The 16,708-nt window shown below is 47.2% G+C and overlaps 1 protein-coding gene across 1 annotated transcript in view; it reads right to left on the reverse strand.

The window, feature by feature from the left end:
• The window catches only part of VAC14 (VAC14 component of PIKFYVE complex), a 97,717-nt gene that overhangs the window by 52,425 nt on the left and 28,584 nt on the right, over window positions 1-16,708 (reverse strand). The window lies entirely within an intron of this gene.

A 16,708-nucleotide genomic window follows, 5' to 3' on the forward strand; every position in this document is an offset into this window, starting at 1 on the left:
TGATAGATCTGGACCAAACTTGGCACGAATACTCAGTATACCCAAATGTGAACACTGATGAGAGTTTGGGGGAAAATAGGCCTTGGCATTTGGGATTTATAGTTCACCTACAATCAAAGAGCATTCTGAACCCCACCAATGATAGAAAGCCACAGTGTGATTGCAACCAGAGGAGAAACCCGGCATTATATCATTATGGAAAAGTAAGCTGCATCATCCTCTGTGAGGCAAAGAGGGAATCTGCACATCCCTCTGAACTCATAAATAAGGAATGAAAGCCGCTTGCACGTCAAAGAACCGCAGGAGAGCCTGGCTGATCCCGTTATTCCAGCGCATGATGCGTGCCCGCCACTGATCCACAACCCCCATCAACAAGGAAGCCCTTTTCCATCGCGGAGGGCCAAGGCGGGTTTCTCAACAACAAGGGAGCGGAGCAGACCACAAGCGTGCGCATGAGTCAACAGAGCGAGGCAGGGGCCAAAATAAGCCCAGGAGAGCCTTGGCCACATCCACAGGAGCCTCTCCTGCTTTGGCCAGGACTCGGCATCACCACCACGGGGAGGAACACTGACCGCTTCTGGGCAACGGACGCCAAGGAGGGGGCAGAGGACAAGCAGGAAGGGGCAAAGGCCTCCAGACCAGTACAGACGGTCCCTTCCAAATCTATACTATCTCTCTCCCTCATACACACACACACGTATATATACAAATAGTCCCTGAGCTACAAACATTTGACTGACAAAGGACTCCTAGTTAAGAACGGGGCTGGACTGGATGGCCTTTAGCGGTCCCTTCCAAATCTTTGATACTATGCCTATCTCTCATTCACATTCACACACACATACACATATACATATATACACACACACAAATATATATAGGCCGTCTCCAAGTTACAAACATTTGACTGACAAAGGACTCCTAGTTAAGAATGGGGCTGGACTGGATGGCCTTTAGGGGTCCCTTTCAAATCTTTGATACTATGCCTATCTCTCATAAATATATATACATACACACAGACATACACACATATATATAGGCCGTCTCCGAGTTACAAACATTTGACTGGCAAATGACTCCTACTTAAGAATGGGGCTGGACTGGATGGCCTTTAGGGGTCCCTTCCAAATCCTTGATACTATGCCTATCTCTCTCTCACACACACACACACACACCTCACTCTTTCTATATATATGCCGTCTCTCAGTTACGAACATTTGACTGACAAAGGACTCCTAGTTAAGAATGGGGCTGGACTGGATGGCCTTTAGGGGTCCCTTTCAAATCTTTGATACGATGCCTATCTCTCATTCATACACACACATACACATACATATATATAAAGGCCGTCTCCGAGTTACAAACATTTGACTGACAAATGACTTCTAGTTAAGAACAGGGTTGGACTGGATGGCCTTTAGGAGTCCCTTTCAAATCCTTGATACTATGCCTATCTCTCATTCACACACACACACACACACACACAGAGGCTGTTTCTGAGTTACAAACATTTGACTGACAAATGACTCCTAGTTAAGAACGGGGCTGGACTGGATGGTCTTTAGGGGTCCCTTCCAAGTCGTTGACACTATGCCTTTCTCTCATAAATATATATACATACACACACACATACACCTCCCTCCCCCCTCTCTCTATATATACAAACCGTCTCCGAGTTACAAACATTTGACTGACAAATGACTCCTAGGTAAGAACGGGGCTGGACTGGATGGCCTTTAGGGGTCCCTTCCAAATCCTTGATACTATGCCTATCTCTCATTCGTACACACGCACACATACATATATATATAAAGGTCTGGGTTGTTGTAGGTTTTTTCAGGCTATATGGCCATGGTCTAGAGGCATTCTCTCCTGACGTTTCGCCTGCATCTATGGCAAGCATCCTCAGGGGTAGTGAGGATGAGCTCAGAGGATGCTTGCCATAGATGCAGGCGAAACGTCAGGAGAGAATGCCCCTAGACCATGGCCATATAGCCCGAAAAAACCTACAACAACCCAGTGATTCCGGCCATGAAAGCCTTCGACAATATATAAAGATCATCCCCAAGTTACAAACATTTGACTGACAAAGGACTCCTAGTTAAGAATGGGGCTGGACTGGATGGCCTTAAGGGGTCCCTTCCAAATCTTTACTATGCCTATCTCTCATTCACACACACACACATACATATATATACATAAACACACACACACACAAATATATATATATATATATATATATATATATATATATATAGGCCATCCCCAAGTTACAAACATTTGACTGACAAAGGACTCCTCGTTAAGAATGGGGCTGGACTGGATGGCCTTTAGGGGTCCCTTCCAAGTCTTTGATACTATGCCTATCTCTCATAAATATATATACATGCATACACACACACACACATATACAGGCTGTTCCCGACTTACAAACATTTGACTGACAAACGACTCTTAGTTAAGACCGGGGCTGGACTGGATGGCCTTTGGGGGTCCCTTCCAAATCTTTGATACTATGCCTATCCGTCATTCATACACACACGCGTGCATGCGCACACACACACATAGAGTTTTCTCCGAGTTGCAAGTATTTGACTGACAAATGACTCTTAGTTAAGAACGGGGCTGGACTGGATGGCCTTTAGGGGTCCCTTCCAAATCTCTCATTCATATACACAGACACACGCACATACATATATATAAAGGCCGTCCCCGAGTTACAAAAACTTGACTTACAAATGATTCCTAGTTAAGAACGGGCTGGATGGGATGGCCTTTAGGGGTTCCTTCTAAATCCTTGATACTATGCCTATCTCTCATTCACACACACACACACACATACATATACATATACATATATATATATACACACACACACACACACACACACACATATACATACACACACACACACACATACATACACAGGCTGTCCCTGAGTTACAAACATCCGACTGACATACGACTCCAAGTCAAGAACGGGGCTGGACTGGATGACCTTTGGGGGTCCTGGGCAATGATGCTGCGTTTGGGGGTCGCTATGGAGACTTCTCCACAGGTGCAAGGTGTGCAATAGATTCCTGCAGAGGTTAGAGGATCCCTACTACTGGAAGATGGCCATACATCCCGAAACACACACACAGCAACCCAGCGATTCTGGCCCCGAAAGCCTTCGACAACACAAGCATCCGCTCCTTGCAAGGGAGACCCTATCTGAGTGCCTTGAAAGGGGGCCGAGGAGGGGCAGAGGAGGGTGCTTTGCATGCAGCGCCCATCGTCCCCCTCCTCCTCCTCTTCGGCTGCTTTTGTGGAAGTGAGGGCAGAGAAAAGAGGGACCGGGGAAGAGAGTCAGGAAAGCAATATCCTGCCACAGCGCCAATGGCTCTCATTCCCAAGGTAACGGGGCCAGATGCCAAAAGGTCCCATTGCCCAAAGAGGGAAGCAAGGAGGATGCCTTCCCATCTCTTTCCCTCTCTCATTCTTTGCAGAGCCTCAGGTAGAAGCGAGGGAAGAGAAAGAGGGACAGAGTGTCAGGAAAGCAATATCCTGCCACAGCACCAATGGCTCTGGTTCCCTAAAAGGTCCCATTGCTCAAAAAGGGAAGCAAGGAGGATGCCTTCCCATCTCTTTCTCTCTCTCGCTCGTTGCAGAGCCTCAGGTAGAAGCGAGGGAAGAGAAAGAGGGACAGGGGAAGAGTGTCAGGAAAGCAATATCCTGCCACAGCGCCAATGGTTCTCGTTCCCAAGGTAACGGGGCCAGATGCCAAAAAGGTCCCATTGCCCAAAGAGGGAAGCAAGGAGGATGCCTTCCCATCTCTTTCCCTCTCTCGTTCTTTGCAGAGCCTCAGGTAGAAGCAAGGGAAGAGAAAGAGGGACAGGGGAAGAGTGTCAGGAAAGCAATATCCTGCCACAGCACCAATGGCTCTGTTTCCCTAAAAGGTCCCATTGCTCAAAAAGGTCCCATTGCCCAAAGAGGGAAGCAAGGAGGACGCCTTCCCATCGCTTTCTCTCTCTCGCTCTTTGCAGAGCCTCAGGTAGAAGTGAGGGAAGAGAAAGAGGGACCGGGTGTCAGGAAAGCAATATCCTGCCACAGCACCAATGGCTCGGTTTCCCTAAAAGGTCCCATTGCCCAAAGAGGGACGCAAGGAGGGCGCCTTCCCATATCTTTCTCTCTCTCTTTCTTTGCAGAGCCTCTGGTAGAAGCGAGGGAAGAGAAAGAAGGACAGGGGAAGAGTGTCAGGAAAGCAATATCCTGCCACAGCACCAATGGCTCTGGTTCCCTAAAAGGTCCCATTGCCCAAAAAGGTCCCATTGCCCAAAGAGGGAAGCAAGGAGGATGCCTTCCCATCACTTTCTCTCTCTCACTCTTTGCAGAGCCTCAGGTAGAAGCGAGGGAAGAGAAAGAGGGTCCGGGGAAGAGTGTCAGGAAAGCAATATCCTGCCACAGCACCAATGGCTCGGTTGTATTTATTGTATTTATTTGTTGGGAGGTGTTAGCTGGTCCTGATTGATTCTTGTCTGGAATTCCCCTGCTTTTTGAGTGTGTTTCTTTCCCCCACCCTGGACATCATTCCAAATATATATAAACCTCCCTTGCCTAGTTTCTAGCAGTTTCCTCATAACCTCTGAGGATGGCTGCTATAGATGTGGGCAAAATGTCAGGAGAGAATGCTTCTGGAACATGGCCAGGCATCCCGGAAAACTCACAACAGCCCAGTGTTTCTGGCCATGAAAGTCTTTGACAAGAGAATCAGGGCCAGCTAACACCTGCCAACAAAGGATTCCCCCAGGCAGCAACCAGCCTGGGGGATGCTAATCAAGTTGATGCTAATCAAGGTGGCCAATGGCAAAAGTCACACTTGTCTCCCACCCTGGACATCATTCCACAGGGATATAAACCCCATTTTCCTATTTTCCACCAGACCTCACAACCTCTGCCATAGATGTGGGTGAAATGTCAGGAGAGAATGCTTCTGGAACACGGCCAGACAGCCCAGAAAACCCACAGCAACCCGAAGAAAAGGCCTATCGAGAGGAGCTCGGCCCTAGTGTTGTTAAAACTACAGATCCACAGCCAAACAGATCTGGGTGTCAAGCAAAACAAAACAAAGCCGGGACGAGAGTCTCAAAGGCAGACGAGACAAAACCCAGTGAGAAGGATTCCTATCTGGAGCAAGCGTGTGTGTTTGTGCAAAGGAAAGCCACAGCTCCGAGTGCCAACCCCTCACTGCCTCGCACACTGCAAAGGCTGCAGAGACTGTTTTCCATTTCTTGTCAGGCCCAAGAATAGGTCAGATGTGCCTTCTGGAAACAATGAGGGAGAAACCACACACACACAGAAGCACATATACACACATGCAGGGAGGAGGCAGTGTCGGGACTGCGCAGCACACACAGATGCCGCTTTGCCGTATGTGGCGCGCCAGAGAGAGGAGTTCTGATGCATACGTTCGGGTATTTATCATGTGCCGCAAGCCCCAGGCAACTGCCGCAAAAGGCAGCCCTGGCCTCTTTGGTTTGGACGATTCGCAGTCGTGAAAACAAAAGATGGGGGGAAGACAGCCTGCCCTTGGAGGCAAGAGGAGGTCCTTTCAAGACAATATTGCTTTCCTGGGCCCTGCACCTCGGCATCTCCCAGATCTGGGTCAAGCGGAGACAGAGTTGGTTAGTGAGCTACGGTCAGGGAGGACGTTAGCTGGAAAGCTACCGGAAAATTAGTCAGAGAAATAGGTCGAGAAAGCCGGATTGTACATTCTGATATGGTTGGTTGGTCAGTGAGAGAGAGTAAGGGATAATGTTAGCTGGAAAATTAGATAGAGGAACAAGTTAAAGATTGAATGAAACTCATACTGAAATGTTGTTTTGTAATCAGCAAACATTTGAACCTCTGTAACCATTACGCTTTTGCCACAAGAATGCTACAAATAAACTGAGTTACTGTTTCTCTGGGTCAAGCGGAGCCAGAGTTGGTTAGTGAGCTAAGGTCAGGGAGGGCGTTAGCTGGAAAGCTACCGGAAAACAAAGGATGGGGGGAAGACAGCCTGCCCTTGGAGGCAAGAGGAGGTCCTTTCAAGACAGTCTTGCTTTCCTGGGCCCTGCACCTCGGCATCTCCCAGATCTGGGTCAAGCGGAGACAGAGTTGGTTAGTGAGCTAAGGTCAGGGAGGATGTACGCTGGAAAGCTACCGGAAAATTAGTCAGAGAAATAGGTCGAGGAAGCCGAATTGTACATTCTGGTGTGGTTGGTTGGTCAGTGAGAGAGAGAGTAAGGGACGACGTTAGCTGGAAAATTAGATAGAGGAACAAGTTAAAGATAGTTTCAAACCTGTTTTTATGTATTAATATAACAATCATTTTGGGAAGGAAGAAAAGATTGAATGAAACTCATACTGAAATTTGAACCTCTGTAACCATTACGCCTTTGCCACAAGAATGCTACAAATAAACTGAGTTACTGTTTCTTTGGGTCAAGCGGAGCCAGAGTTGGTTAGTGAGCTAAGGTCAGAGAGGACGTTAGCTAGAAAGCTACCGGAAAATTAGTCAGAGAAATAGATCGAGGAAGCCGGATTGTACATTCTGGTGTGGTTGGTTGGTCAGTGAGAGAGAGTGAGGGACAATGTTAGTTGGAAAATTAGATAGAAGAACAAGTTAAATATATTTTCAAACCTGTTTTTATGTATTAATATAACAGTCTTTTGGGGAAGGAAAAAAAGATTGAAACTCATACTGAAATGTTGTTTTGTAATCAGCAAGTATTTGAACCTCTGTAACCATTACGCTTTTGCCACAAGAATGCTACAAATAAAGTGAGTTACTGTTTCTCTGGGTAAGCGGAGCCAGAGTTGGTTAGTGAGCTCTGCGAGCGCAGCATTTTTCCGAATGAAGCAGAGAGTGTTTGAGGATCGGGACATCCGTAGGGATACCAAGGTGCTTGTTTATAGAGCTATTGTCCTCCCAACCCTGCTATATGCCTGTGAGACGTGGACTGTCTACAGATGTCACATGCAACTCCTAGAACGATTCCATCAGTGCTGCCTCCGGAAAATCCTGCAAATCTCTTGGGAAGACAGGCGGGGAAATGTCAGCATGCTGGAAGACGCAAAGACCACCAGCACTGAAGCGATGGTCCTCTGCCATCAACTCCGCTGGACCGGCCAGGTTGTCCGGATGCTCGACCACCGTCCCCCAAAGCAGTTGCTCTACTCCGAACTCAAGAACGGAAAACGGAATGTTGGTGGGCAGGAAAAGAGATTTAAAGATGAGCTCAAAGCCAACCTTAAAAACTCTGGCATAGACACTGAGAGCTGGGAAGCCCTGGCCCTTGAGTGCTCTAGCTGGAGGTCAGCTGTGACCAGCAGTGCTGCAGAATTTGAAGAGGAACGAATGGAGGACGAAAGAGAGAAACATGTCAAGAGGAAGATGCGTCAAGCCAACCCCAACCGAGACCGCCTTCCACCTGGAAACCAATGCCCTCACTGCAGGAGAAGATGCAGATCATGAATAGGACTCCACAGACAACTATGGACCCACAAGAATACTGATCCTGGAAGACTATCCTACTTGGCCAATGAGGGATCACCCTAACTACGTTTAAAACCTGTTTTTATGTATTAATATAACAGTCTTTTTGGGAAGGAAGAAAAGATTGAATGAAACTCATACTGAAACGTTGTTTTGTAATCAGCAAGCATTTGAATCTCTGTAACCACTATGCTTTTGCCACAAGAATGCTACAAATAAGTTACTGATATACTTTCATTTCAAAGACAGCCTCTCTCTTCATGTATCATCTCCAACTTGAGAAGTCATAAAAGAAAAGATTGAATGAAACTCCTTCTAAAATGCTGTTTTGTAATCAGCAAGCATTTGAACCTCTGTAACCACTACGCTTTTGCCACAAGAATGCTACAAATAAACTGAGTTACTGTTTCATTTCCAACAAAGCCTCTCTCTCCATATATCACCTCCAACTTGAGAAGTCATAAAAGGAAGAAGAAGAATTAAATAATCTATTATTTCTTGGTGTCAAGCTGACAGCCTGCCCCTTTCCTGACCGTTTTGCATTTCTGGTTAGAGAAACAAATAAGAGGTCCCTTCCACCATGCAACAAGATAGAGAGCCTCACATATTAAAGGCAACTGATCTCGGCTTTGCTGCTTCTTGCAAAGGAGGCCATTTGTCTCCCGCTCTGGACGGCCTGCAGCCCAAGCCCGCTTCCTCCTGACAGTCCCGAGTGTCCCTTGAATGGATCCCTCTTTGAATGCAAGCCGAGGGTGCTGCAGCCAAGAGCCAAAGCCTCCCCTTTCCCTGGCAGCCGAGCCAAAGGCAACTTGGCTCCCTCTCCCACTTCCAAGGCAACCTCCCATCCATCTTCCAGTGATAGCTTCATTCCCATCCTGCTTCTTGGAAAAGAAAGAGATGGAGGTGCCCTTTGGCCTCTGAACTGGACACTCTTGTTGTGCTTCTACTTCACTTTGGTGCTGGGCTGACGGTGCCAAAAGAGTGTCACTCGTTCCGGCTTCTCAGACCACAGCAATGGTTGGAATGCCCTTCTGGGAGAAAAATGGGATGGAAAACAGTCCATCCCATAAACAAATGCAATACTCACGAGGCCCAGTCAGCAGTCTCAGCCTCTGGGAATCTCATGTCCAAGAAGTTAAGGAATACTGATCCGCGTGAGCGGCACATTGTGTACGCTTTACGCAAAGGTGTGCCAGATCCGTGCAGGTGAAGGACAGGCACCTCTCCAAGGCATGCCCTCACAATATGCCACCGAGGGAACATGGGTGTCAGTCATATTAAAAATTAACTAGGTATTTTTAATTGCAAAAATGTGAGCCAAGCACTGAAAGGATTAAATGGATGCCATGACTCAGCAAAAGTTGCAGTTCAACATAAGCAGGTGTGCCTTAGCTTAGTAGGCCTCAGTCTGAGAGAGGTCTCTGTGGGAGAAGGGCCTCAGTGTGCTACTAGGCCTCAGTATGAGTAAGCCCCAGTGTTAGCTTGCTTCGGTGGTAGAAGGCTTCATTGAGAGAAAGGCCTCAGTGTGAGTAGTCCTCAGTGTTAGTTTGCCTCAGTGTGAGAAGACTTCATTGGCAGAAAGGCCTCAGTGTTAGTAGGCCTCAGTATGAGTAGGCCTCAGTGTCTCAGTGTGAGAAGGCCTCAGTATGAGTAGGCCTCAGTGTGTTACTAGGCCTCAGTATGAGTAAGCCCCAGTGTTAGCATGCTTTGGTGGGAGAAGGCTTCAGTGGGAGAAAGGTCTCAGTGTGAGTAGTCCTCAGTGTTAGTTTGCCTCAGTATGACAAGACTTCATTGGGAGAAAGTCTTCTCAGTGTGAGAAGATTTCATTGGGAGAAAGGCCTCAGTGTGAGTAGGCCTCAGTATGAGTAGGCCTCAGTGTTAGTTTGCCTCAGTGTGAGAAGACTTCATTGGGAGAAAGGCCTCAGTGTGAGTAGGCCTCAGTATGAGTAAGTCTCAGTGTTAGTTTGCCTCAGTGTGAGAAGACTTCATTGGGAGAAAGGCCTCAGTGTTAGTTTGTCTCAGTGTGAGAAGACTTCATTGGAAGAAAAGCCTTGGTGTTAGTAGGCCTCAGTATGAGTAGGCTCAGTGTTAGTTTGTCTCAGTATGAGAAGACTTAATTGGGAGAAAGGCCTCAGTGCGAGTAGGCCTCAGTGCTAGTTTGCCTCAGTGTGAGAAGACTTCATTGGGAGAAAGGCTTCAGTGTGAGTAGTAGGCTTGGGTAACCACGGAAAAATTTGGTTCTAAACTCGTTTTGTTTTTAGGGGTCCATCGCGTTTCGTTTTTTTTAATAATTCCGAAATTTTCCTTTTAAAAATTTCGAAATATACGAAATTTCGTATAATTACGAATCGATTCGTTAATGGCGGACGCGATTGCACAATATGCTAAAAAACCTTCCAAATGGGACAGGGAGAACTTCTGTAGCTTCCCTCTCCCTCTGTTGTTGACTGTTGGTGTGATAAAACACACAACAGGTATAAAACTTGCACCAGACATGCGAAAATAATTACAAAATAATGATGAAATAATTACAAAATAATTACGAAATAATTACGAAATAAATTGAAAAAATTATTTCGAACCTAATTTACTCCTCACACTATTCCTGCATGGCTCAATATTGGATCATAAGCTAATTTAAATACGAATTAATAACGAATTACGAAATTAACGAATGAAACCGCCCAAGCCTAGTGAGTAGGCCTCAGTATGAGTAGGCCTCAATGTTAGTTTGCCTCAGTGTAAGACTTCATTGGGAGAAAGGCCTCAGTATGAGTAGGCCTCAGTGTTAGTTTGCCTCAGTGTGAGAAGACTTCATTGGGAGGAAGGCCTCAGTGTGAGTAGGCCTCAGTGTTAGTTTGTATCAGTGTGAGAAGACTTCATTGAGAGGAAGGCCTCAGTGTTAGTAGGCCTCTGTGTGAGTAGGCCTGGTGTATGAGAAACTTTGGTGAGAGAAGCCACACGTTGAAGGCCATCGTGTGTGAAGGCTGCTGTGTGTAAAAATCCTCCTTTGGAAGAGATAGCATCAGTCTGTGTTTTTAAATGCTTGAATGTCACTGTTGAATGTTGATTGTTTATTGCCTATTTTTTTCTTTATGTGATTTATAGGAATTGTATTGTATTGATTGTTTTATTGATGTTTTGTTTCCTGATGTTTTGTGGGTTTGGCCTCATGTCAGCCGCACCGAGTCCCTTGGGGAGATGGTAGCGGGGTACAAATAAAGTATTATTATTATTATTATTATTATTATTATTATTATTGTGTGTTTTTGTTCTTGTTATCACTTTGGGCTCCTGGTGCTGGGCCACGCTACTGCTAAAAATTCACTCTGCTGTGCATTTATGAGGAAGGGTCTTTTGTTAATAAGCCCACTTGCCCAATAATTTGGGGGGGGGGGCTGCAGAGGCTTCGTGCACTACAACTCCCAGCATTCCTGGCACCAGAGCAGCCCAACCCCTAGAAATGAGCACTTGCCCACCCAAAGACCAGGCAGCCGTGATCCCGAATCCACTCACGTCCCACTCTGACATAAGTACGGTGGGAAGGAGCTGGAGGGCGGGGGGAGGCTCTGGGCTTCTTCCTCCTCCGCCGAGTCCCACATTGGCACTTGGCAAGCGCAGGGCTGGGAAACCGGGGAGAGCACAGGCCCAAATCCAGCAAGGCGCAAATCGGAAGGCATCAATGCATAAAGGCAGCTATTCACTTGGGCCCAAGCTTTTGTTAAGCCTCGTTGTGCCTGGAATCTGGATCACACGGAGAAGCCCCCCCCCTCCCCTTGGGGAGCATGACAGAACCCCACTTCCGTTCCCAATGCAAACAGGGCAGCTATTCTCAATCTATCCTGATTCGGCTGGCTAATCCTCCGTTGCCTCACTTTCTCAACGGCCTATAAAACCTCCTAGTTTCCCTCTCTAGCTTGCTTCAATGGTTGCAGATTGACGACTTCATCACATGGGTCTAGGGAGCCCCGCACCCAGGGGCGGCGCAACCCTTACGCAAAGTAAGCCATTGCGGTATACTTGATGTTGCCCAGGGGTGCTCTTGAGGTGCTCTTAGGGGAAAACAGACCTTGACATATGCGAGTTGTAGTTACTGGGATGTATAGTTCACCTACAATCAAAGAGCATTCTGAACTCCACCAAGGATGGAATTGGCTTGCATTCCCAGGGGCGGTGAAGCCATTATGCAAAGTAAGCCTTCGCTGTAGAGTTGATGTTGCCCAGGGGCGCTCTTGAGGCGCTCTTAGGGGAAAACAGACCTTGACATATGCGAGTTGTAGTTACTGGTATGTATAGTTCACCTACAATCAAAGAGCATTCTGAACTCCACCAAGGATGGAATTGGCTTGCATTCCCAGGGGCGGCGAAGCCATTACGCAAAGTAAGCCTTCGCGGTAGAGTTGATGTTGCCCAGGGGCGCTCTTGAGGCGCTCTTAGGGGAAAACAGACCTTGACATATGCGAGTTGTAGTTACTGGGATGTATAGTTCACCTACAATCAAAGAGCATTCTGAACTCCACCAAGGATGGAATTGGCTTGCATTCCCAGGGGCGGCGAAGCCATTACGCAAAGTAAGCCTTCGCGGTAGAGTTGATGTTGCCCAGGGGCGCTCTTGAGGCGCTCTTAGGGGAAAACAGACCTTGACATATGTGAGTTGTAGTTACTGGGATGTAGACTTCACCTACAATCAAAGAGCATTCTGAACTCCACCAAGGATGGAATTGGCTTGCATTCCCAGGGGCGGCGAAGCCATTACGCAAAGTAAGCCTTCGCGGTAGAGTTGATGTTGCCCAGGGGCGCTCTTGAGGCGCTCTTAGGGGAAAACAGACCTTGACATATGCGAGTTGTAGTTACTGGTATGTATAGTTCACCTACAATCAAAGAGCATTCTGAACTCCACCAAGGATGGAATTGGCTTGCATTCCCAGGGGCGGCGAAGCCATTACGCAAAGTAAGCCTTCGCGGTAGAGTTGATGTTGCCCAGGGGCGCTCTTGAGGCGCTCTTAGGGGAAAACAGACCTTGACATATGCGAGTTGTAGTTACTGGGATGTATAGTTCACCTACAATCAAAGAGCATTCTGAACTCCACCAAGGATGGAATTGGCTTGCATTCCCAGGGGCGGCGAAGCCATTATGCAAAGTAAGCCTTCGCTGTAGAGTTGATGTTGCCCAGGGGCGCTCTTGAGGCGCTCTTAGGGGAAAACAGACCTTGACATATGCGAGTTGTAGTTACTGGGATGTATAGTTCACCTACAATCAAAGAGCATTCTGAACTCCACCAAGGATGGAATTGGCTTGCATTCCCAGGGGCGGCGAAGCCATTATGCAAAGTAAGCCTTCGCTGTAGAGTTGATGTTGCCCAGGGGCGCTCTTGAGGCGCTCTTAGGGGAAAACAGACCTTGACATATGCGAGTTGTAGTTACTGGGATGTATAGTTCACCTACAATCAAAGAGCATTCTGAACTCCACCTAGGATGGAATTGGCTTGCATTCCCAGGGGCGGCGAAGCCATTATGCAAAGTAAGCCTTTGCAGTAGAGTTGATGTTGCCCAGGGGCGCTCTTGAGGCGCTCTTGGGGGAAAACAGACCTTGACATATGCGAGTTGTAGTTACTGGGATGTATAGTTCACCTACAATCAAAGAGCATTCTGAACTCCACCTAGGATGGAATTGGCTTGCATTCCCAGGGGCGGCGAAGCCATTATGCAAAGTAAGCCTTTGCAGTAGAGTTGATGTTGCCCAGGGGTGCTCTTGAGGCGCTCTTGGGGGAAAACAGACCTTGACATATGCGAGTTGTAGTTACTGGGATATATACTTCACCTACAATCAAAGAGCATTCTGAACTCCACCAAGGATGGAATTGAACCAAATATGGCACACAGAACTCCCCCGACAAAGAAGAAAATATGTATCAGTGATTGGTTGGGGGGGGGGGGGGGAGGCAAAATACTTTTTGCTTACCGTTGAAAATTACCGAGGGCCACCTCTGCCCTCACTACCCATGTCACAACACACACTCAATTCTGTACTCGTGGCACAACCATCCTACAACACTCCGCCCATTATTATTATTTATTATTATTATCTTTATTTATACCCCGCAAAATCTCCCGAAGGACTCGATGCGGCTTACAAAGGCCAAGGCCGCCAACAACAACAAAATACAAATATCACAGTAAAACTCATAAGCAAATAATAAACGTCAAGCAAAACAATAAAACACTAAAAACAATGACACCATGACGCATTTAAAACCTAAGGCTGGGCCAAATGTAATGGACAGAATTTAAAAGTGCTGAACTTGACAGGAGGTATGTAGAGGTATTTTGGAGGTAGGTGCAATGTGCAGACAATCCTAAAACTAACAAAGTGCATTTGGGACATGATGCCAAGAGTTTCCACACTGGAACAGCCAGGTCTTCACGCTCTTCCTAAAGACTGCCAACGTTGGGGTCTGTCTGATGTCCTTGGGGAGAGAGTTCCAGAGTCGGGAGGCCACCACAGAGAAGGCCCTGTCCCTCGTCCCCACCAAACGCGCTTGCAATGCAGGTGGGATCGTGAGCAGGGCCTCTCCAGATGAACGAAGGGAACGCATGGGTTCATAAACGGAGATGCGGTTACGCAGGTAGGTGGTTCCCAAACCGTTTAGGACTTTGTAGGTGAGTACCTGCACCTTGAATTGGGACTGCCCAGAAGACGGGAGGCTTCCCGTGTTCCATAGGAAGCAACAGGGCCAGCGCAGGAGGAAGCTGCATGATGATGCTTCCTCATGTGTGATGGGGAAGCATTGCTGTGGGCGATGCTGGGTGTGGATGACACAACTGCCCCACTGCCCTGTGGATTTGCCATGGAGGCTGGTGAATGTCCCCACTGCCCTACTCAATGGGATGAGATCCTTAGTTCACAGCTGGTGGGGACAAGGGACAGGGCCTTTTCGGTGGTGATCCCCCGCTTGTGGAACTTGCTCCCCAGCAAGATTAGATTGGCGTCCTCCCTCCTTTCCTTTAGGAAAGAACTGAAATTGTGGTTGTGGAACCAGGTCTTTGGCTAGCTGGCATAACGGCACTTCGGACACTGAACTGGACCACATGATTGTTATAATAATGGAAATGGCTATATGATTGGATAACTAATGTTATTGTTTTTAATCTATTGTGTATTTATGGCTTTCTATTGTTGTTACATTGTGATATTGTGGCATCGAATTGTTGCTAGTGTTAGCCGCTCTGAGCCCCCCCCCCCCCTTTGGGGATTGAGAAGGGCAGGGTAGGAATGTTGTACATAATAAAAACAACAACAACAACAACAACAACAACAATATGACTGATGTAGCTTCTCCTCCGTTAATTCGGGAGGAAAGAGAAGAGCAAAGAGGGAGAAAACCTACCCTTCCCACATCCAATATATACAGGTCACCGTTTCTCTGCTCAAAACAATAGTTTTGCAAATTCTTTGTCATTAATAACGTTGGCCTCTTGTTGCCTGGCTGCACCTTTTCTGATCACAAGTGTCCCAATATGCTCCTGTTGTCAGGAGTCAATTTCTGACGGCATGAAGACACAAATTTCTTCCGTGACATCCTGCCTGAATCATCCTGGCTGAATCAATTCTCTCTCTGTCACATTTTGAAGCCAGCAAAGGGTGCTGGAAACTTTGTATTGGAACTTGTGAAGCAACAAGTTCTAATAAAGACACTGAGAAGAGTGGGGAGGTGGGCAGGAAAGGTGTATAAAAGGAAGTGGTGGTGGGAAAAAGAGATACAAGCAATATATCCATTTCAAAGCAAAACCGGCTTGTGAGTGGTTATTTAATATTGCTATATAGATCCTACAGTCTGACATTAAGACACTACTCAAGGATTAGTTCTGCTCCACCTGTTACAACCAGCAGCGAGAGCAGCAGCATGTCAGAGCAACAGCAGTTTCCAGACAGTGGAGAATTGGCTCTCCTCCTCTAGAGGAAGAAGGTGAAGAAGAGAAAACACTTTACTCTTTTGGTGGTCCAAGTGCAACAGCAGCTGCAGATTTGGTGTGGGACCCGAGCAAAGTTCAAGAACGGTCTGACACTTGTGAAATGTTGGAGGGGATGATATCAGGCCTAAACGTGTTACCTGATCAGGGAAGCTAGCTCTTCAAAAAGAATCCAACCTCTCCTTACCAGTCCCATTCTGAGCTCATTTCCCAGGAGAAGAGAGCATGGGACGTAATAGCAGAAGCCGATACATAGTGAACAGAGACCTCACACAAGCTGGAAAAAGGCCTCAATCTCAAAGGAAGAGACTTGGTGGGTGCAAATGCCATGGTCTTCGCTCTGGGCTGGAGCAAGGCCAGCAAAGGGTGCCTTTATGGCAGTGTTTCTCAGCCTTCCTAATGCCGCGACCCTTTCATACATTTCCTCATGTTGTGGTGACCCCCAACCATAACATTATTTTGCTACTTCATAAGTGTAATTTTGCTCCTGTTATTAATTGCAATGCAATTATCTGATAAGCAGGATGTATTTCCATTCACTGGACCAAATTTGGCACAAACACCCAATATGCCTAAAATTGGTTTGGGGGGTGGGGGTTGATTGATTTTGTCATTTGGGAGTTGTAGTTGCTGGAATTTATAGTTCACCTACAGTCAAAGAGCATTCTGAACTCCACCAACAATGGAATTGAATCAAACTTGGCACACAGAATTCCCTTGACCAACAGAAAATATGGGAACGGTTTGGTGGGCATTGCCCTTGAGTTTTGGAGTTGTAGTTCATCTACATCCAGAGAGCACTGTGGACTCAAACAATGATGGATCTGCCCCACTAACAATTGAATTGGGCCAAACTTCCCACACAGAACCCTGATGACCAACAGAAAAAACTGTGTTTTCTGATGATCTTTGGTGACCCCTCTGACACTTCCTGGCGACCCCCAGGTTGAGAAACACTGCTTTATGGACTTCCCCCTCCTCGCCTTCAAGGAAACCCCTTGAACAACAAAGGGAGGGAAGCACCAGCAAATGAAGCCAAAGCACACTCCCACCCACCTAAAGAAAAAGACTGTACAGGGTGCATTCACAAGGCCCCAAAGGAAGATGGGAGAGCAGGCAGAAGCTGGGTCAGACCAAAGCAGGTCTTTTCCCACCCAATAAAATCTGCTCCAGGAGGAGATCCACAGGCCCCACCCTGGCCTCTGCACACTCGCACAT

This window comes from Anolis sagrei, chromosome 8 (assembly GCF_037176765.1).
Source record: "Anolis sagrei isolate rAnoSag1 chromosome 8, rAnoSag1.mat, whole genome shotgun sequence".
Taxonomy (NCBI): domain Eukaryota; kingdom Metazoa; phylum Chordata; class Lepidosauria; order Squamata; family Dactyloidae; genus Anolis; species Anolis sagrei.